This window comes from Homalodisca vitripennis, chromosome 1 (genome assembly GCF_021130785.1).
Source record: "Homalodisca vitripennis isolate AUS2020 chromosome 1, UT_GWSS_2.1, whole genome shotgun sequence".
Taxonomy (NCBI): domain Eukaryota; kingdom Metazoa; phylum Arthropoda; class Insecta; order Hemiptera; family Cicadellidae; genus Homalodisca; species Homalodisca vitripennis.
The window spans coordinates 96,424,433-96,448,146 of NC_060207.1; the positions used below are offsets into that span (position 1 = coordinate 96,424,433).

The window sequence follows — 23,714 nt, forward strand, 5'->3', positions numbered from 1 at the left end:
GAATAGTGATAATAATGTGGTCCAGGCGGCTAGAATCAGTTGGTTATGTCGGTGGGGGGGGGGGATACGCTCCCACACCGCCTTGATTAATATGAATCCGATAATCGTCATAAGTCACATGGACGGATCAGCACCGCCACGCTTAGTGACGCAAGATCTCTCATTTTAGAATCGGAAAACTTAAACACTCATGGACTTACATATTTTTCTTCAATTTTTCGCAATATCGTTAAACAAAAAGACTCTTTTGTATTGTTGTAAATTGTAGCCACTCATACCATTCAATTAGTAGTAACTTAAGGTTTTACGGTCTTTATCTGTAATTACAACTCAACCTAATTTCAAGAAAACAAACCCTTTCAGAATACATTAATAGTAAGTATGTAATAGAGATTAGTAAAACTAATTACAGGCTGCAATTCGTTATTCGTTGTTATGTTGCAAGGTCAGTAACCACTTTGTTTTTTAACCACTTTTAGCTTTCTTGCTGACATTACTTCTAATGTTAGCGCTAACTCTATTATATTGTTATCTTATTCATAGTTATGTTATCATTGCTACTGTAATTTATCATTAGTTAATGTTGTTGTTTGCTTTCTTATGATATCGTCGTTCTGTATCTGATACTTATAACTTTTGCCATCTTTTGTAATATCAGTGTAATCCACTGATCCAAATAAACAAACTCATTACAAGATACAGTTTTTAAATTCTGTGTAGTTAAAATATCTGTATGATGTTTACGAACAATGTTTAAAATATTGGCTATCGTAAGTATAAAAATATCGACTAGAACACTTGCATCCTCCCCGAATGGGTCAGGCTGCGTGTTATATAAGGAAGCCTTAAGTCCGGAAGGATATGAGGTATCCAGTATCCCTAGACAACCGCCAGGTGGCACACATATAGTTTTATATACTACATGATGTGGAGTATATAACAATATCGACTAGAACACTTGCATCCTCCCCGAATGGGTCAGGCTGCGTGTTATATAAGGAAGCCTTAAGTCCGGAAGGATATCAGGTATCCAGTATCCCTAGACAACCGCCAGGTGGCACACATATAGTTTTATATACTACATGATGTGGAGTATATAACAATATCGACTAGAACACTTGCATCCTCCCCGAATGGGTCAGGCTGCGTGTTATATAAGGAAGCCTTAAGTCCGGAAGGATATGAGGTATCCAGTATCCCTAGACAACCGCCAGGTGGCACACATATAGTTTTATATACTACATGATGTGGAGTATATAACAATATCGACTAGAACACTTGCATCCTCCCCGAATGGGTCAGGCTGCGTGTTATATAAGGAAGCCTTAAGTCCGGAAGGATATCAGGTATCCAGTATCCCTAGACAACCGCCAGGTGGCACACATATAGTTTTATATACTCGTACTACATGATGTGGAGTATATAAAAATATCGACTAGAACACTTGCATCCTCCCCGAATGGGTCAGGCTGCGTGTTATATAAGGAAGCCTTAAGTCCGGAAGGATATCAGGTATCCAGTATCCCTAGACAACCGCAAGGTGGCACACATATAGTTTTATATACTACATGATGTGGAGTATATAAAAATATCGACTAGAACACTTGCATCCTCCCCGAATGGGTCAGGCTGCGTGTTATATAAGGAAGCCTTAAGTCCGGAAGGATATCAGGTATCCAGTATCCCTAGACAACCGCCAGGTGGCACACATATAGTTTTATATACTACATGATGTGGAGTATATAAAAATATCGACTAGAACACTTGCATCCTCCCCGAATGGGTCAGGCTGCGTGTTATATAAGGAAGCCTTAAGTCCGGAAGGATATCAGGTATCCAGTATCCCTAGACAACCGCCAGGTGGCACACATATAGTTTTATATACTCGTACTACATGATGTGGAGTATATAAAAATATCGACTAGAACACTTGCATCCTCCCCGAATGGGTCAGGCTGCGTGTTATATAAGGAAGCCTTAAGTCCGGAAGGATATCAGGTATCCAGTATCCCTAGACAACCGCCAGGTGGCACACATATAGTTTTATATACTACATGATGTGGAGTATATAGCGTCATTCATCGCAAGAGCACCAACGTTCTTTAACATTACTCATCCGATTGCGATAAATAACGTTTAGTTATCTTTACCGGCGGTACAGGATAGAAGCTATGTGAGGTTGTTAATTGGTGTAATAGGTTTTGTTTAGGTCACAGATTTAATTTTGAAGTCTTTAACTTCATAAAACAGAGAATACATATTTTTCAGATTTTAAAAGCAATTATAAACAATAAATTAAGATATAACATATTGAAAATCTTGTGACCAGATCCAAATAAAACAACTTAGATAAACAGTTATTATTTGTTGTAATATATGTATGATGTCTTATGACTTCAGAAAATTACATTTTTTAACTATAGAACTTTAAAAGTACATTTTGTTTATTAAATATGACTTAAGGAAATTAATAGTGTTTATAAATAAAAGGCACATTTATCCCTCTATCCACCTTTCGAGTACGTATTGTAAAAGTTAATATCCTTATATTCAAGCGTTTTTCTTAGGGCCTTATATATGATACCGGTAAATACTCGTATTAATTTGAATGGTCTACAGCTCCTTGGGGAATTATCAAAACAGTTTTAATTTTCCTATTTTCAAAAAATATATCGTAAAGGAGTTTGATTTAAAAATTATTAAAAGTTAAATAAAAATGTATCCGACTAAATACCGTTGTACAGCCATAATAAAGACGTAATGCCTCTCTCTCATGCTATTGTCTTTAATTTACCAAAATTAATTACATCGTCAGTGACGAATTACACAATTTGATATTGTATATCGCCAACTGGTAAGTAATCGGATTTTTTACGTTAACCTAAATTTTACTGTACGGTACAATTATAATTTAAGTTTACAAATACCAACAATCAAATATCTTGCTTTCTATTTTTTATTGATTCATTATCATTATACGTATTATAGTTTTAATCTTACAGAGTGTAATTAACGATTTCAGGACCCAAGGTCAGCCCAACAGTTTTACCTTTAGACATTTCTCAGTCAAGAACATCATAGCTCGGAATTTCTCTTAATAGTCACCTTATAAATAAACATCGTAGGCTAACTTTTGTGAAGTTTTAGTCGAATATGAAAAAACGTACTCCGTTAAGTTAAAATTGTTGTTGAGTCCAACTTTTTCACAGATTTACGAAAACAAAATAAAGAAAATTTAGTGATTTTTGTCTATTTTAGTCTATATTTTACGAAGCCTTTAAGTAAAAAAATATCTAATGAATTGTTAGGCAACCCCGAAGGGTTGCCGTCACTGGTTTTCTATAGGGTAATTTTTGAGAACTTTACCGATGTAAATTAAACCATAAATAATAAACTTTGGACATGATAAAAGTGAAAGTACAACAATTGCTCAAACAAAAGTTATAATTTTAACTAATATGACAGTTCAAACGATACATAACATATTTTAGAATGTAAAGAATCCTTAAAAATCTTGCATTTTTATTAAATCAGTAGTAAAAATAAAAATTGTGCAAAATTCACAAGGCACACATTAGTTAAAATAACATGGTAGAAGAACATGAGAGTTCGATGTACGTACCACACCAATGAACCAACAATGTTCGTCCTTAATGTTCATCACAACAATAAATCACCACTCATCAAAATGTTGATGACGACGAAATACATTACCCTCCACCCTTCCAAACCCTTCTAACAACCACATGATTAATGTTATGTTTGCATCGCTCTCCGTGGAAACTTGTAGTGGTCGTATGCCCAACAAAACACTGTTTGCCACTTATTACGAGCCTACTCCTACATTTAGCATGAATAGTAGAATAAAATGTCTAAATAGCCATTACAATTTCCCACGAGCCATATGTTAAACATCGTGAATTTCTGTCGAATGATATGAATAATTGTATCTTTTGAAATCAACAACAAGACATTGAGTACTTTTCCTTATAACGGACTGTATAAATTAAACACAAAGGATATTCGGGTTATGAGGACTGTCTTAGTGACTATAACCGCCAATTTTATATACTTTTCCTTATAACGGACTGTATAAATTAAACACAAAGGATATTCGGGTTATGAGGACTGTCTTAGTGACTATAACCGCCAATTTTATATACTTTTCCTTATAACGGACTGTATAAATTAAACACAAAGGATATTCGGGTTATGAGGACTGTCTTAGTGACTATAACGCCAATTTTATATACTTTTCCTTATAACGGACTGTATAAATTAAACACAAAGGATATTCGGGTTATGAGGACTGTCTTAGTGACTATAACCGCCAATTTTATATACTTTTCCTTATAACGGACTGTATAAATTAAACACAAAGGATATTCGGGTTATGAGGACTGACTGGGACTATGTTTTATATACTTTTCCTTATAACGGACTGTATAAATTAAACACAAAGGATATTCGGGTTATGAGGACTGTCTTAGTGACTATAACCGCCAATTTTATATACTTTTCTTATTAAATTAATAACTTCTACTGTAGAAATATCACAAGTATATGCTTTATTTATTAATGTTAAGTTTATGATTTTACTTTTGAATAAGAAAACTGTTCTTCTAGAGGTGGTTCAGCTCTATGTAACTTGACAATTCAGTAACAAGAGAAACCAAACTGTTGAGTCTGATTTAATACTATTTATGTCAGAAAACAGTAGAACAGACAAAGTGACAATGTTACACTGAACTAATTGAGACCAGGTGTGATACCACTATCTACAGTTAGAATGGGGGCATTATAGGCTTACCACCGTCACAAACTTGCTTCAGTTCAGATACCAGCAACTAAACTCAACATCTCGACTATAAGTGAAGTGTACGTTCTCACTGACATAGCTACTCATCAGTAAATTACAGGATACAGAGTCAATTCTACTACAACAGTTGTCACACTTATTTCCACGTGATGGCAGAAGAAATGTAATTCAATTCAGAACACTAGGTTCACACTAGGTTTATAAAGCGATCGGCCTCCTTAAAAATACCTGACGCAGGAAACTATGAAGCAAACAGAAGCATGTAAAGGATTCAGAGAGCGAACCTCGTAATATCATCTCGTAAGCGAACATCTTTGTTACAGGTAATGAAAGTTTCAGATCTAGTGTCATAAATTTACTCTCCGTACAGGATTTCTCCTGATGGATTAAAAATCATGCCAAACACACATAGTTTTGTTTACTTATTAAGTAACTTATACATTTTGATTTTTAAATGTACGAAGATAGTGAATAATATTGTACCTATATTTTTAGAGCATTTACTAAGCAATTATTTTATTTTATTAATCGATTGTTTTGCATGCGTAAAATGTTATAATATAGATTACTTCGAATACTGGATGTTTAACAAATATAAGCTAGCATATTAATATTTATAATTAATTTTTGTATGCGTGATTATAATCATATCTCGGTTGAGTTCTACAAGATTCCGTAACATAGCCGTAGTTTAACATCCAAAGTATGTAAATGCATAGGAACAATTTCTCCTTTCGTATTGAATATTTTTATCTTACGCGTGTTTTCGTTGTTTTCCTTGAGTGTTTTACGTTAACTTGGATGCAATCTCAGAGCTACAGTGTCCATCGCTACACAACTGATTACATTTTAATATTAGTTACGGTTCTACACTATCAATCTAAGATGTAATTAGTTCTAAGTGGCTATGTCCGTTGGAATGACTAAATCAATTAAAATTTGTTCATCAGGTAAGCACAGTTTGCTAAAATCAGTCATTGTTTAATTTGATACTCCGTTTGTAAAGTTGTATATGCATCGCGTGAGTCATGGTTCAAACCCTGGCTGTTACAATTCTCTGACCTTAAGACTAAGAGTTCTAGCATAGTTTATACATACAAAACTTTATGTAATGCGGGACGCTCTTAAAACACCGGGTTTGTGTAAACTGTAGCTGAGCCAGATGAATAAAATACGGATTGGAAATATTCCCTGAAGAGTTTAGACAATGAAATGAAGTTCGGTGAAAAATCTGTCTTCGCTGGATGTTCAGGCTACACAATACCTTCATCGATGACTCCCCCTCCCCTACCCACTCTATCATTCCCACCACCTCTTTCTTCAAGCCTTCTCCTATCAATATCTGTCTCGTTCAATTCATTAAGGCCGCAGTATCGGATGTTGTCGATTCTCCGATGAATACTGGAGACAGAGGTATATATATATATATATATATATATATATATATATATATATATATATATATATATATGAGAATGATAATTGTAAAAATATGTAAAATATTTGAAACTTCTCATTACTGAAGTGATTGTTCATTTTTTTATTTATATTAACATATTCTTCAGTTCTATAAAAGACTTATTATTAAAAATTCTATCATCAGTTTCTTAACTGGTCTTAATCGACTACGATCATAGATAGGACTTTGACAATTGGACTACCTGTCGTTATATTAAATTTCGAGAAGACTTATACAATGCTGTGGTCACTCAACTATGTAGGTATATTAATATATTAAATTACAGTATTGCGTAACTAACTGATGCATGAAAGCTCTTCTTTTTTTACAGTCTTATTTTCTACCCCATCAAGATTATAGAAATAGTGTGTTCATCTCAACACCGTTATTGATATGCACTGTTATGATGTAATCTAAGCTATAGAAATCCAAAAATATGGGATTAAATTGATCGAATGAGTAGTTATTGTAATATTTAAATACGAGGGTGAGTCAGATATTAACCGGACCTTTCTTCTGAAGACTCGATTAGTGAAAGTGAAGTGATTAGCGCGTCTTTATCTATGCGAGATGGGAATGTCAATAGTTGGTAAGGGGGCGGGGCGGTCCACCAGAACAGCCGGGCAGATAGCGGAGAGATAGTTGTATCATATCAGAGCGAGAAGTGCACTCGACTGTTCAGTAACACGTTAGTAACATATGTATGTCACGAGAGGGCGTAACATTTTCCAAAGATTTGGTGTCGATGGCACGTTCGTTGTAAATCGCACTTCGATACACAGGTTTCAAAGTGACAAATAATTTTGCACATTATACAGTTTATAATATTGCACATTATACAGTACAAAAGGTCGAGACTCATTGGAAAACGAGAGCCAGGCACAACGACTGCGAAAGCCTAGACCGGTCTCTCTGCAAGGAAAAATGTCTACGGTTTTTGGGTTGCAGAGACATAGGCTACTGTTCATTGAGTTTCACCGTGAATGGGCAATTAATTCCGTATCTACTGTCAACTGTTTGATCGTGAAATATTCTAAGAGCTATTCAATGTTCGGCCACGAATAGCTGCACTGATTCAAGAAGAATTGGACTAAATACATTTGGATACAATTAAGCACGCTTGACATAGTCCCGGTGGCGTGTTGCCGCGTGACTTCCACGTGTTTGGGCCACTCAAAGATGAATCTGTGAGGTCACAACTTTGACGACGAACAGGTGGAAACGTTCATGCCCAACTGGTTACTGTCGCGACCAGTTTCCTTTTTTGGTAATAGTATTAAACGGCGGGAAATTTGTCAATAAAAGATGATACTGTGCAGAAAAACAAATTTGTACTAAAAATGTAGTTTACTCTAACACAAAAATGTTCCAAAAACTATACGGTTAATACTCACCCTCGTACTACTACTTTACAGTACCTACATGGGAAAGCTTTTCAATATATTTAGACGGAATTTCTTATTATTAAGAAATTATTTTCTTTTTCCTAACTTACATCTAGCGTAAGATTTATTTATTTTTAAAATAGAAAAGTAAAAGTTTCTAATAACCCTATAATTTAAATTTATGTTGGTCAAGAAAAAAATATAATTTATTGTCAATGTACTAAAATTATGAGGCAACTTACTACAGATATTACTCAAATTGGATAGGAGTATCTGAAGATTATCTTATTAATACATATACTTACAATAATTATATACCCATGATTACATATGAATCAATAGACGTCATATACTGTTGGCGAGAGAAAAGAAGAGACCTGGCCCGTGCCGGCGCACAGCTGTGTACTAGTGTGTTGCCGCGCGGTAATTTCAGGCGCTTCGCCCCACAGCCAACCCTGCGTATTGTTTATCCTAGCAATGGAACAGTGAAACAATAATGGAATTACGAAACAAGGCGCGGCAACATACTAGTAGTAGTGCCTGCAAATTTCAGATAGGCCAGAATCCAGGTCTCTTCTTTTCTCTCGCCATCAGTATTTACCAAGCAGAAGCTTTATTATTTTTTACATATTGTTTATAAAACGATATGAGAGCGCCCAGGAGCTGAGAGCTGATTCAATACAGCAGCATATCCTACAAGAGAGCGTAGCGTTAATTAAAAGATACCAATTCTACATGTTGCATGAATTAAAAGAGGTAAATCCTACGTGAGTGGATTAAAATATATCAGTATTTTTAGAACGTTTTATCCATATAACATTCCCTTCCTTTCACCATACTTTTGCTCCATTTATTCCTTTTGCAGTATTCCGCTGGTAATGTGGGAAAGGTATACATTGTACATGTATACGTACGCGATAAAGTGGTAAAACAATGTAACAGAATGTGTTTTTAAAGGTGATGTATGCTGTTTTAATTTAATGAACCACAAGTTTTAGAAATGTGACTATTAATATGATTTTTAGTGCATTCCATGGTGTAATGCATTCAAAAACGTTGAAAATTTTAAATGCCTCAATTTGGATTGGTTGTAAGGATACATGATGAATTTCATCAAAGCCATTTATCGCATCGTTTTATCGTGGAAATAACACATTGAACAGCTAAACACAATAGTAGAGAAAGGCAATAAGAACTATTTTATATTTAATGGGGAACAAATAGTAAAAGTTTTATCAAGACAGTTAGAAATGTGAACTGGTATCCCCAGCCATAACTGTTTGCCAAGTTTGTCTCACCCACACGCACACGCACTTGGCTAGTTTCAGATAACAACAAACATGTTTTTGCCTCAAAATATCTTCTCCTATATTATATTATGGGATGAGAAAGGTATATGCACTTAAAACATATTTTAAAATCGTTATCGAATTATAAAAACACCATTTTGACGTAAAACATTATTATTTTTATCATTTTAAATTTATTGATACTTCTACTGTTTCATAATGGTTGCACATAGTACAGTTCCCATATTTTACTAACATAATACATTGGTTTTTGGTTTCACTAGTAAATTGGAAAACTTCAACAAAAATATACTGTAGAACATGTTTTATAGAAAAGCTTCTACATATTACGTATTTTGATTAACACTACTGTCTATGGTTGACGTATATGACGATACTACGTGTTTTCATTGATCTCCCAACTTTAGTTTCTTCTTCATCGCATCAATAAAAGAATATATCGTACATCTTATGAGAAAAATATAACACGAGGCTGTTATTTATTAAATGTTTCAATCTTGTGAGTAGTGGAATATTACGAGTAGAACATATTCGCTATTTACTTATTTATTTTTGTTTCATAAATAATCAGCTTAATCCACTGTACGTGTTTTTGACGATTTCATGACATAGTAATGATAGAGTAATGGGTTTCAGGACAGTTTATTTCTCGAGCTGTGGCAGAAATGCCTGAAGTGTTTACACTGGGGTCGATGGGTGGCGAGCAGCATATTGAGGTCAAACGCTTGGGCTAAGACATTATCGGGCACCTTGGAACGGAGGTATTATTTCGTTTATCCAGACCTTGACCTTCGTCAATTGTACGAATCCACTTCTAGCTTGAAAATTAACACTTATTATTAATTACAGTCAGTATTTATTACAACTAACAATTAAAAGAAATGCATTCAAATGAAAGGGAACGACAAAATGCGCTAGGGTATGATTCCTCGGTACAATGATAAACCTTAAAAACTTTATTACTTATTCAAAGTAAAATTTCCAAATAGTTTATTGACATTCAGGGAAGGGCGGATTAGTCCTGACTTTCGGAACTTGAGTTTTAGTTTACTATTATCATTACTGTGAGACAGTTTTGCATTTCGATACAACAAGAAATAAAATGTTTAGAAATAAATCTACTCGTACTCGAACTTTGGTGCATAAAATTCAGTATATTGCATTTTGGTGGTTGCAATATGGGAGTTACTAAGTATTTTTTTCATAAAAGCGTCTTTTTCGAAATCTTGGACAATGGCCCCCATGGCCCACCCTTGATCCGCCACTGCGCTCTGTTACAAGTTTAAAACACTTAAGTACTTACTACACAAAAACTATCCGAGAATGTAGATAAGTTTGTATATTCGTACGTAAATATAGGATACTTAACTTAAGCTTAAATAAGCTTGGTAAGATTATACGACCAAAATAATGCTGTAAAAAAGTATAAGGTTTTGTACAACATACTTTATAATGGGATATTAAAACTCTGGGTCCTTTTATAGAGTTGGCACTTAAGAGATTCAAAGAGTACGTTAAGCTGGTGTCCCTAATTACTAGTCTATTAATTAACCCCTTTCTACAGAATGGTTGACCTACATCGTTAGTTTTAACTTTCTTCACCAGTATTTGACATTTGTTTAAATATAGCGGACAAAATCCTTTGTGTGAGACCAATTATAAGCAACATTCTGTATATGTCCTGTATAGTATTCTTGATATCTGACTTATATATAAATTCGGACATTTGCCATTGTTATATGTTATAAAAAAGAACACTACTTTTCGAGGATTGAAATCGACCCTCCTCTTCACGTTTCAAAAACCCTCATACATCAAGTTTAACAAGTGAAAATCTTAAAAACTAATAGAAGTGAAATATTAAAAATACTTATAAAAAAAGGAAAAAAGGAACTAACTTAAAGTTTATTTATCAATCTAATGAAATGGAGAAGGTGGAATTAAAATCTTATAAAAGATACCCCGAGAGAAATCAGAGAAATTATTGTTAGAGAAAAGGAGACAACGCCGTATTCAGTGCAGCGCTTTCGATATTCCAGGAGATAATGCACAATAAATTCGTATAGACAATATCAGTTAAACCTGATCTCATTCGATATTAAAGACAGATATTGATATAGATGATAAAGACCCAATCTCTTCCCGATTCAATCAATACATTCAATATGTTTCAATAAGTAAACCCTTCATAACGAGGATGAAATCCAACTAAATGAAAAAATATCGTATCCACTTCTGATGTATTATTGATATTTTAATACTTGAAATACATTAGAATGCCCGCTATATGCAACCGATACTTAATTGGACTACTTACATATTAGGGCAGTAGGATCGTTTCGTACGTTAGTAACTACTTGTGCAATGGTTTAGAGTAGAGATTAAAATATACTGAGCGACAAATTATTCGGATATTTAAATGCTTTACGGTGATGGTGTATTTCACTGTATTAAATTTGACTGAGCTTTAGTAAACATATTTATATTCCTTTAAGGGTAACCACGATGGATACGAGAAAATAATAGAATAAATAAATTTGTAAACATGTAGCATAGTAAGTACGGAATATCTAGAGAAAGATGTCATATGTAGACTTTAGGTTTTGTTTGAAAATTTGTATCTAGATAGATAAGAATGAGTTCTACGATGGTGCATGTCCAACCAAGGGATTTGACTACGGGTGGTTGAAACCTATCATTCAGTACGCTGGTACGACTGCTCTTTTGTCTGATGAGTAGGTAGAAATTCCTTTTCTCTTTAATTGTCTGCCTGTCTGTCCGCAGGTCATCTAAAGAGTAAAATTAGGTATATATTAGAAATATTGCATGTGACACGTTGTGTGAAGTACTCGTAGCTTGTGTTCTCTTGCTTCAGAGTCGCAATAACTATAACTGTCACTAAACACAAAGAAGTACGAGTATATACAAGTAATAGCGATGTACAAAGAAATCAAACGTGCAATAAAGATGGTGCAATCAAATTTTGGTTGGTATAAGTTTTTGTTAAAAAGCGTATTAGTCACAGTTATTTACCTTTTACAAAGACAGGAGAATAGACGAAAAGTATTATTTCAAGAGAAGTTAAAGAACATTTAAAGAAGAATTTATTGACATATAAAAGACTCGTACAAAAACCGTTGAAATAAGGTTGTAATTTATTTTTAAATACGTATATAAAAAGAACTGTATGGGCTGACATTTTTTAAATTTATAACTACATTAGTAATAATATGCTATTAAAAGCCATGCTATTTCTTTAAATTATATATAATTTAAAATAGGAGTTTCCAAGTTATAAATCATTAAAAACATGCCTTTTCCTGAAGCTAACACTTATATACTGTACAAATTAAGATTTTTTTATCTTCAGCCGTTTAATTTGGACCTAGTTGGAAATAACCTTAAGTTTCCATTTTAGATTTAACAGAGAGATTAAAAATTGTACATTTTTTCTGTCTTCACAATAGTTATCTTAAAGCACAATAAAAATAAAACAATATTCCAAGCAAACCCGTTTAATCCACCCTAAGACTAACAATGTCGTAACTGAGCAGAAATGTAATATATTTGTTTGTTGTGCATTTTCTGTAAATTATACACAGGAGGTATGATGTGACAATGGCAAACGGAAGTTATTGTAATTTCCTGATCATTTGTTAGTTTCCGCAAATAACAATAACATTGCACTATAATGAGAGGAAGTGGGACGATTCGTACTTTTATTTATTGTTAGCAATGTATATGTTAAAGCAATAAATTAATTTTTTTAGAGAAGCTTTATTAAAGTTAGTAGTAAGTACTATTTTCTTATCATTATGTTTCAAGTACTTACTTCAAATTAACAAGCATGTTTACAGATTCAACACATGTAAAGGTAATAGTATTAATAAATAAAAATGCAGGTATCTAACTGAAGTTTAGTTTATTCCATTTTATGTATTCCACAATTGAGTACTGCTGCAACTGATGAGAAAACCCGTACTTTCTTTCCATCAAGACCTTTGTTCAACAGAACAAAGCCCACTGGACGGCATTGTTCTTGTTTATGGAAGCCAAACAAAGCTTTTAGACTTCATTTTCTGATGCAAAGTTAAACACACGAGCCCCTTAAGGGAGAATGTTTTTGGCATATTCAGAATTTTCCGCATTCTCAAGTTATTTTAATTCTTGATTAAGGAAGTGATGATGACGTTCTCATAGTTATCTCGTCAATGATACTCGGATGGAATGAGTAGTAAAATATGGACATGACAATATTAGTATTCTTATCAGTATCTATATTTTGTGCTTCATTAAATTCAATATTCATTAAAAACATACTATAGATACAAACATGTTGGAATCTAATAAACTAATTAAAAACTTTTTCAAAACTGGTTTTGTTGAAATAACCCTTATGTTAAAATTTTATGAAAGGTACATTTATGGTAGAAATGTTTTTAATATTTACAGTGAAGACGAATTACCAGCTAGAACGCGACCTTATGTCGAGAGGAGGGCGCCTGACTCCAGCGGCCATCCATGCCGAGGTTGGGTATCCCCACCCCAGCGGAGGAGTTTCGAAATTACCTTATCTGGGACTATGGTACGGCATATTTATTGTTAGGTAAGGAAACAACGATGTTGTCATGGAGAGGCCAGTAAAGATGGTTTCAAGATGGTTTTATGAAATCAATAACTTCAGGGTGTGTTTTTTGCAGCGTTGAAAGTTACAATACCGATAATATTTAATATATATAATTCCTAGGTAGAAGATCAAGGAAATACAGCGAACAGAGGTCGTTAGTATTGCATCAAGTATTCTCGTAAAGTTGCCTGCCGATTTTATGTATACAAAATTTCCTTTAAAAAAGTATTTAAGCACGTTATTTTCTGTATATAATTTTCTTAAGCCTTAAATTAATTTATGACTCTCTGAAACCCGAGAGACCATGTTGATATTGCAAACATTTAAAATGTTTATCTTCAGCAGTTTTTATTTGTTCCTGACTACAAAATTGCCTTACTCAATGCCTCCCGATGACTGTGCCACTCGGGTAGCGGTCACCACTCCAGCATACTCATCACTGCTGTAATGGTCGTTACACTAAGACGCATTTTCGCATCGACGCATAAGACGCATCGGTTATTGCATCGCAATAATAGATGCAATAACCGATTGTTTGCAAATGATTATAGAAAGGAGTGGCTTATTATACAGTCCATTGCAGACCTTGAAGGCTTACCGCTTAGCGCTGTTCTTTTAGGAGCCAAGCTCAATAAAATGAAGAGTCAAGTCGCGAAAACTTTTCCTCGAGCAAACACTCGGTAAATTAATCTGTGAAGTTCTCAGCGAAAAGCCAACAATAGAAAAACTGAATAAACGGCAGCTCTCAATATGGGCAATGTCTTATCACAATAAATCTGCTCTAAACAAGTTATTTATTATTAGATTTTAATAGTTTTGGTGTCATTAGATTTGTGATACAGTCCCCTAAAAACTGTTATTCTTGTAAAACGTATTATAATGAAAGATATTCTAAATTTAAAAGTTTGACTGTCGGCCACCATTTTGAAGATACAAATGGTAAGATTACGATATTTTTTCACTGACTGGCATTAATATTATACATATTTGAGCAAAACTTGGTTAAATTTAATTTATTACTTTTTAAAGATATTATTTTTTTTATAAACGTCACATACAGACAGACATATGGGAAACTAAGAATCGGAGATCCATGTTCATATGGTGAAATATTTTTGAGTAAAGACCAGAGTAAATTACAATCGCCATTAATATACACTTTTTGACATGTTTTCTTGATCGTGGCAAAAAGGCAAACTCAAAATTGGCGGCGGAAATATAATTTACTCGAACCAGAAGTGTTCCACGTGGAAAGCCTACGAAATTGCGGGCGAAGCCGCGGGTAACCAGATACCACATTATCATTCAAAAGATTTCAATTCCCTGTTAGATTAGCATTTTCGGTGACCATTAACAAATCCCAAGGCCAGAAAATGTTCGTTTGCGGCTTAGATTTAGAACATCCATGTTTCTCCCATGGCCAATTATATTTTGCATGTTCACGTGTTGGTAAACCATCTAATTTATTATTAGCAAAAGACAGTTGTGCACCAAATAGCTCTAAATTAAATTTTAACTAATGGGTATCAATTATAATAACATAATTAATTGTTTGTAGTAAGAATCAACCTTTTCGTCAATGTTATAAACTTTAATTCATATATGTAGGCAAAGAATAATTTTATAATACTTATTATTTATTGCACTTGAATTTAATAAAATACGTAATAATGGATAAGTTGTTCATAATATTAATAGTATAATAACCAAGCCACAGCGACACTTGGCAGGATCAGCTAATTATGATGAATCCGAATTATAGTGGTTTTGGATTATGGAGTGAAAATTCAAAATATCTCCCGGAAATTCCATATTAAGGACGATTACAATTCGCAAATTTCTATGAATTCTACCTAAAAATATACTTTGCATGCATGGAGATAGCTACCAATAAAAAATATTTTGGCTGGTTACTGCTTGTATATAAAAAAGTCTGTATACTTGTGAATAACATTAATTAATTTACTTATCCGTTTCTGGAACCTTATAATATTAGTACAATATTATTTCATTGGACTCATAGAAATAGTGTTTCCATTCAACATCAGGGCTCTAACATACCGTTCTTTAAAATAAAATATCCAAATATTCGAAAGTAGATTCGAAGTTGGAAACATCTTTCTATTACCACAGCTTACCATAAAAGCGCTTGGTACTCAGGAGGTGCATAGGAAACACCTTTTACATGGCTGGAAATGTGTCTTATGACTTGTATCGTAATCCTTGTCAGAAGATCGTGATAGTTAGTTTGGGTAGTGTTCCGAGTCATATCGTATTGTAGAGAACTTTCACGTTAAATAATAAGCTGAAGAAAATCGCGTACAATGGCGGGTGTTAAACCTTGTTTGTTTTTGTATATATTATAATAAAGTTATTATAATATATTTTAATAATAATACTTATAAGAAAAAACAGCTCTACCTGTTTTTAACTTCGTGGAACCATTTTTAATTACGATTGCCAAGCGGCCAGTTAGAGTCGATCATGTTAATGGTTCGTGGTAAGTCGGATCTGGCCATTATATTAAAATACAAATAAAACTCAGTTTTGTTCCAGTTTTACGAAGTTGAAGATAATCACTAGAAAAAGCGTAGTACTCTCTGAAAATGTGGAATACTTACTAAGTAGAAAATATACTAAACAAACTGCATAAACTACTGTATTGTGAAGAGGCAACATTTAATCCTATAAGTGGTAAGCTAGGATAGATTCATTCATTACAGAAATAGAGAGGAATTTCTTCATTATTGGAAACACAAAGGGGGAATAGTGGGTAATGTATTATCGTGAAATGTTTGTTTTCGTTCCTGGCTGCCAGTAACTTTCACTTTACTTTCGCTTTGTACGCCGGAGCCGTTTTAATTCCATCTGTGGGCATATTACTGCTTCTCAAAACTCCAAAGATATCATTGAAGCCATTTCATTTCACACCTCAAAATCTATTTCTTCGTATATCAGTCACTGTTCATCCCTGCCTTGCTACCCCTCTGTACGGCATTGATTCTCTCTTCTACTCAGCGGGGTGTACTGGAATATATGTAACGCTCAGGTGTAGAAACACACTTTTAGTTACACTGTTTCATGTATACTCAAAACGGTGCTTTGAGAAAGTAAAGTAAATCTCCACTTATTGATCATGGAATCTCAGGAATTCTCTGATTCTCTACGTGGTGTGTACAGTAGCCACTGAAGGGGAAGGAAGTACGGTTACGGTTACGGTTACAGTGCAATTGTAGAGGACTACGGAAAGGCTGAATGGGCCGATAGTGGGGCGAGGCTGCCAGGTGAGTAACCTTGTTATGTAACCTGTTACGTCACTGACCTTGAGGTTACAACAGTCGCGGAGGACCCGTGGGCCGCTGTACAATGTGCTCCCACCTTGAGTGAGAAGGAACCGGTTTTTGCTAGAAGTCATCCACATATTTCTTCTCTCCACTATTCATATTATAAAGAGGGGGTAAGAAATAAGTGCCTCACTGAACTTCCTTATAATTTCATTGCATGCTTTTTATTTACACTACCAGTAAATATTAATGGCCACTTACACCGAATTGAAAAGAGGAAGTAATTTACAGGAATAAAGGTTACCTCACACACTTCCAATATAAGATTAATACATTTTCTGGCACGCATTGCTCCTGCAACTGAGGTGTCATTTTGCTCATTTGCTATAGTTCCTACGGCTATCTCCCTTGATTTCTCCAAATATCAGAACATGTGAGACCCCAACATTTTGAGAATAATCTTGATGTGTTTTGTCAGTTTGGTACTCACAGTCTATTCAAATCCCTTCCTTAATAAGCATACTCTTCTTATTTAGGTGGAGCGGAGTGCGGGGGACTTCAATGATTAGGCGAAAATCTTGTGTTTAGTAGATAGACTTTAAGTTATTCTAACAGTATGTTTTTATTTGTATATCCTTACATTCTAACACGCCCATTTCGGTAAAGTTTCTTTATAAACTAGCGTGCATTTAATTTTAATTTTTGTATTTTTATAATTCGCCCCAAATGTATTCATCAAAAGAACTGTATATACCAACACTGTGCAGTAATTGGGTATGAACCTAAATATAAGCTATGTAATTAGTATGTTTGAGTATGAGTTAATCGCGAACAATCTTAATGGTTTCGATAATATAAAAAATATAAAATAGAGAAATAAAAAAGGTTGTATGATGTTGATTACTTACAAATAGTTAGCATTTGACAATGTATATTTAAATATAAGATTACATTTAAAGTAAGCTAGATGCACGTAGATTATTAATACATGTATAACCTACATTTGTTGTTTAACGTTTCACAATACGAGTTTTTAAGTTATTTATAAGAGTAATATCCACAGAGCATTTTAAATTTATGTTCTTGCCGGTGTTCTTGACACTTATACGAGTGGTCTCAACGGCCTTTATCACATTGGAAATAAAATGAATACTAACAAGTTTTATTTAATGTTTATTACATAATAAGTAACATAGTAATACTGCCAAGTTTACTTACGGATCTGTGTTTTTTCAATTTATGTCTACTGAAACAATGACAAAGGTTTAGGTTAAAGCACTACAAACAATATTGAATTGCGCGCCAGGTAATTTTTCAAATTTCTGTTATAAGATAACGAAAAACGATCACTTTATGGACCAACCTAACTATCAAAACAGCTGTTATTTGTGCAGATGGAAATTGTTATTTCATTACTCAGTTAACAATAAATTAGCTATCTATGCGGAGGTAAACTATGAAATGACATAATAGAAACTAGTTATAAGTGTAAAGCAAAACGGTTTAGTGAGGGCTCTGAGAAGAAAGAAAGTCAAGTAGACTCCTCGCCAATTTCTTATCTTCTCTCCCCTCATTCATTCATTGCTCTCTCAGAAGTATTCTTGGCCGCTGGGACTTTGTCCACTTCTGGAATTTTGTCTGGTGATCTCGTGCCGCAAAGAATACATTGGGCCCTTATCTTGAACTCGGAAAATCAACTAGCTGCTTCTGGGAACATAAACGATAACTCTTCATCGGTGTTAATCTTCATACCTACGACGAGAAAAATTGAGCTTGTAGAAAAACTTTTTTAACACTTAATATGAATTAGTTTTACTGTAATGGCTTTCAGGATAATCTTTCTTTAAAACGTTCTAATTAAAAAATATAATTTAACTCTTCAGTTACAGGCTGAGTAATGTGATTCTTGACAAGTCGCACATTGTGACTGACGAGGTTACTCTATCAATAATTAGATCACATTACACAGTGACAATGAGTGTTTAACTAAAAAATCATTCACATTATGTCAATCGTATTAACTATTTTGTTCTCATTATCGTCCAGTAACAAATTTACCGTAGGCAAATATGAAAACGTATTGTTTTCCATCACAGTCTTTATTATTATATTGATTTTCTCAGAATCTACGGAAGGTACAAGTCAAAGACCACGTTTTGAAACACCTTAATTCACGAGTAAAACACAAAAATTCTACTGTGATCTTTCACTAGCCGTAGTTTACAAAATGCGTTTTCAACACGTACTAACTTTGTTTCTAAATTATCAGTTTAATAACGGGTTAACAGAGTTACAACATTTAATTTTCGATTACACGCATAAGGCAATCAGCCTGACAAGCAAAACCACGCCACAGTGAAATCAGGAGACTGCCTAGCGCAATCTACCGTAACACGCGGTAGGTCGGACACATCCTTGCTTGAGTAACCGCGCCATGCCGTATCGAAGCACGGAACAGTTGTCAGTGACACTTACCGTCCAGAGTGTTACTGTTCTACTTTGCAGAGAACAGTTTGTGGAAGAAGAAAAGATCACACATATTTTAACCATTGCTGTTCCTAACATTCAATAGTTTAACTATTTATTTTACAGATTAAAAACATACCTCTTTAGTACTCGTACCTTTAAAAATTGTGTTATTATTCTTCGTTTATAGAAATAGTTATCAATTTATGTTGTTATGTCACGAAAACAATCAACAACACGCCATTCAATGCAACAAACTATGAGGGTATGGGACGGTCCTGAGTACGTCAGCGCTTGTGGCTGTGTACTTAACGTCTTGTAATATGTATGGAATAAGGTATACGGAAACCTGACAGGACACGGTGTACCTTAATTGCTACCTCATTGTTACGGTTGATTATCCTAACCATAAGGCTATTTTACCAACAAATCCATATATTTTTGCGGTGGGATCTTGCGCGTGCTTTTGTGTGTAGTTATGTTTGCTTTTTTTTGCTAACCCGACCTAAAAACTCGGACAGACCTTCAAACAATTTGGCAGTAAAGGAAAGGACTCATTTTTACAAAAAAGCTTCAAATCTGCTCTGTCTCCTTCTTTACAATCTGACTATTGCTGGTCTGCTTCATCACCATTATTTATTTCATTGATTACCCATCTGACGCGATTCTTGCTACGACAAATCCACTAGGAAAACTTAGATTTCATTGGTATTCTATGTAATCTAGATATCTCTTTTTTAAGATTAAGTATTACACACTCCGCATATACGTGTACCAGTTACAGACGTTCTGAGATTCTTCTCTAGCAGAAAATGTCCGTACTGGTACGTCCTACAGTCTGAAATACCATATTAACAGCCTTTTTTGTCTGATCAATTCTCGAAAACTCTTATATATATATATATATATATATATATATATATATATATATATGTTAAAAAGTATGTGTAAAACCTGTCAGGCCTCTATCTAATATTCTTTTATGTATAAAAAACATGTATCTGAAGGGAAGAAACACACAATTTTCAAAATCGCTAATGAAAATATATGTAATTTAAGTTTGTAGGATTTTTACATTTTAATATTGTCCTGGAGTACAGGGTGGGTTCTCAGGATCTTCACCTCTTCCTCACCTTCCTCTAATACCATACCATCATGTTCAAAGTAGTGTCTTTTGGCCATTTCTTTGCCATTTGGTCAACGGCTTTTTCAGCTTTTTGAATTCGCACCGTGTGACTTTTATTTACCACAGCGACAACATTTTGGCCCGGTTCTAGGCCTAACACTTTGAACATTAGACACTTGGACACATTTCCCTTGTTGTAGCTGGACACTGCTTCATATATATCTATTTTCAGAGTACCCATACGAACAAACACTTTCTTAAGGATTCGGCTCTATATTACACAGTTCAGTGATTCGCTAACGTTGTGGGAACCGCCATGCGTGCACTTTGCTAAGAGCAACAGATTCGATAGGTTTCTGAAATCGTGTTTTATTTGCATCATCAGAACTTCTGGCAGGTGAGTGTGCTTTTCATGATCGTATGGAGAACCTTCAAGGGCCGAATTCTGATACTTGCATCCGGTATTTTCTTCTTTGAGACACAAATTGTGTAGCGTTTTGTCGTTTGTAGAACAGAGGTGGAAGTAAGTGGCCTATATGGCTTTCTGCAATTTTTCTACAACTTTGTCCTTGTTTCTTCTTATAGCTAGCCCGTAGTACAGCTGGATGGTATTTATTGCAGCCAAGGTTAGCCTACCTTTGCCACCGATAGTCTTTTCATCGGACAACACAACCTTCGCATTTTTCTGTTTGAAAGCTCGAAGACGTAAACCCATTCATACTTGTATTTGAACATGAGCTAAGCATTCCAACTTTTCGACTTCAAGCTGGCCACTATAGGGGTTTTCTGCAGAGATGACACTAAACCCCTCTGAGTCTCCGTCCTCGAGGTAATACTTGTAGCGTATACCGTAGTTCTCCTCCGATCGGTTGAAGATCTGCGGTACAGTATTTAGAGAAAATAGCAAAATTAAGTACTTGGCCAGTTGATATACTGGTCGCTGTCAAAAATAATTCAGCGAGGAAAACCCATGCCTTTGCCAACTGCCGTCGAACGCAGCTGCAATATCACGACAACATCATTTTCCTCCACCGCTACTACAACACCGCCTCTTTCATAAACTCAACACTGACCTTTTGAGAAGCTGACAGAAGAACTTTGTTGTATAAAGCATACTTTGAAATTCATTATGCCCGCAAAGGTTTGTCCAGTCTGTTGACCGATTGCTCGAAGTGCGTAAACAAACCGAAGTATTGCGTCGTAATAAGTGCTGTCACTGTTTTCCTGGCTTACTTTTGCCTAACATTTGAAGTTATTGCACTTCAAACTCATTGTGTTAGCTAGGCCTATTCGGTTAAAAATTGTTAATTTCAGTGAACCACCACATTCCTTAGACACTGCTAGGTTGTTGATCCATTGACTCAAAACTGCAAAATCTACTACATCGTTTTGAAAAGAACTGTCCCTGAACTGATTGTACTCATCTGAGTGTCTTTTCAATTTCCTTTTTAATCCACTTTTATCCTTAGGGCTAAACTTACATGAAGAAATGGGCCTAGTTCCACTTGGAGTTTGTTCATTGGTGCTAGCACTACTACTTGTAACACGGTGCCAGCCAACATTTTTACTCTTTTTAAACATAATTATATTTCTAACATAAAATTGGAGTTTGCCATTTTGCTCCGAGAAACAATATAAATATACCTATACATAATTTTGTAATGAGGTTGGATTCAAAACAGTATAGTTTAGGTAATGTATGTATATAGAATTGTATGGATTTAGATATTGTTATTGAAAAGTAACAACTTAAATCGACATCTATAATAATAACACATTTCAATACTTACATTATGACAGTTTCCATCCATATGTAAAGATAATACGTGATATAGTAAATGTCTTTCTTCCCAACCCATGTTCGCTATATCATACTTTTTCCTCGGTCCAGTCTAGCAATTATATCATTATACCTATAATCATATACCTAATCAGTATCGTATACGTGATCGGTGAGAAATGGATGCGATGTCACCTCGACGATTTTCTGTCATAAAAATTGCATTTAGTGTCTCGTGTATTGATTTGTGACCCAGAATATATAAATTGGTTTGCCTAAGATGTTAAAATAAGAAGTGTTGTTACTTTTGTTATGCTTTCACTCTATAAATGTAAATAAATTTAAAATATTGGTTAAAATAATTAAACATAATGGTCGTGCTGCCATGATGCAATATTTACACATAACAGTTGAATACACATAACTGAATTTTTCACATTATACAATTTAGCGACAAAGATGGGATGTTTCGCTGCTTTAGAGGCCAGTGGGGCGTAGCCTAGAAGGATTTACGAAATAAGAATAGGCCTATGTTCATCCTAGGGACCCAATCCGTCCGTGTTAAATTTCAGTATAATCTGTTGAATAGTTTATTTATACGTGAAAGCAAAACAACAAACAAAGTGGAAGACGTTGCAAACTGTAGTGTTTGTCCCATTTCGTTGGCTAATCGATTTACGCACACATTATTATGTAACAACCCCTTATATATCCTGGTGCATGATCTTCTTATTTAAGTACAACAATACTTTTTGGTAAGATATAAACGTGGTGCCAGTTGACATAATTGAAAAAAGTTTTCTTCAACTCTTTGAGTCTGAAAAAAACTCTTTTGAAACATCTTTTTGAACACAGAAACGATCGAAAAATATTTAATCATATGACTAGAAGTGGTATGTACAGTATTTAAGATCTTCTTACATTCAGTCCCAAAGAAAACTGTTGATTATGAAGACTATTAATGTTTTAGAATGTGTATACGATAGTTGGCTCGAGGAAATGACGTCTTTTTTGTTAATTAAAATATTTAGTTTTTAAACTTTTTATTTAATATTAAAATTTCAATTTACTCTAGTCAGAAATCATAAAAGAAATTTCGTTTCCTAAAATATAACTAACGCATATCCTATAAAAATTCGTATTTTAATCTACAACAATATTTTTCCATTACCGGATGTGGACATCGTAAAATACTGTCCAAAACCCCTTCTTTAAATATGTATACTTTCTCGTTTAATGATCTAAATCTTTTAAAATAGTCTATCTCCAGAGAAATTATATTGAAGATCTGTTACTTAGTAGAAAAATCATTACCAAATACGGACTGTACAATCTTAAACAACCGGAAATCCTTGATCGTTTATCGGTTCTACTCACTTACGTAAATCTGTCAACAGCAGAAGCATATTCTTGTCTGTGATCGACGCGGCTCTGAATCCAATACTGCTGAAAAAGGGA

The 23,714-nt window shown here is 34.3% G+C and overlaps 1 protein-coding gene across 3 annotated transcripts in view; it reads right to left on the minus strand.

The window, feature by feature from the left end:
• The window catches only part of LOC124367280 (fatty acid 2-hydroxylase), a 178,753-nt gene that overhangs the window by 127,005 nt on the left and 28,034 nt on the right, over positions 1-23,714 (minus strand). Inside the window, exon 3 of one of the 3 annotated variants that reach the window (XM_046824007.1) lies at positions 8,265-8,356. The exons of the other annotated variants lie outside the window; for them this stretch is intronic. The gene's annotated coding sequence lies outside the window, so the exon portion shown is untranslated. The remainder of the gene's footprint in view (positions 1-8,264; positions 8,357-23,714) is intronic. 3 annotated transcript variants of the gene reach the window in all.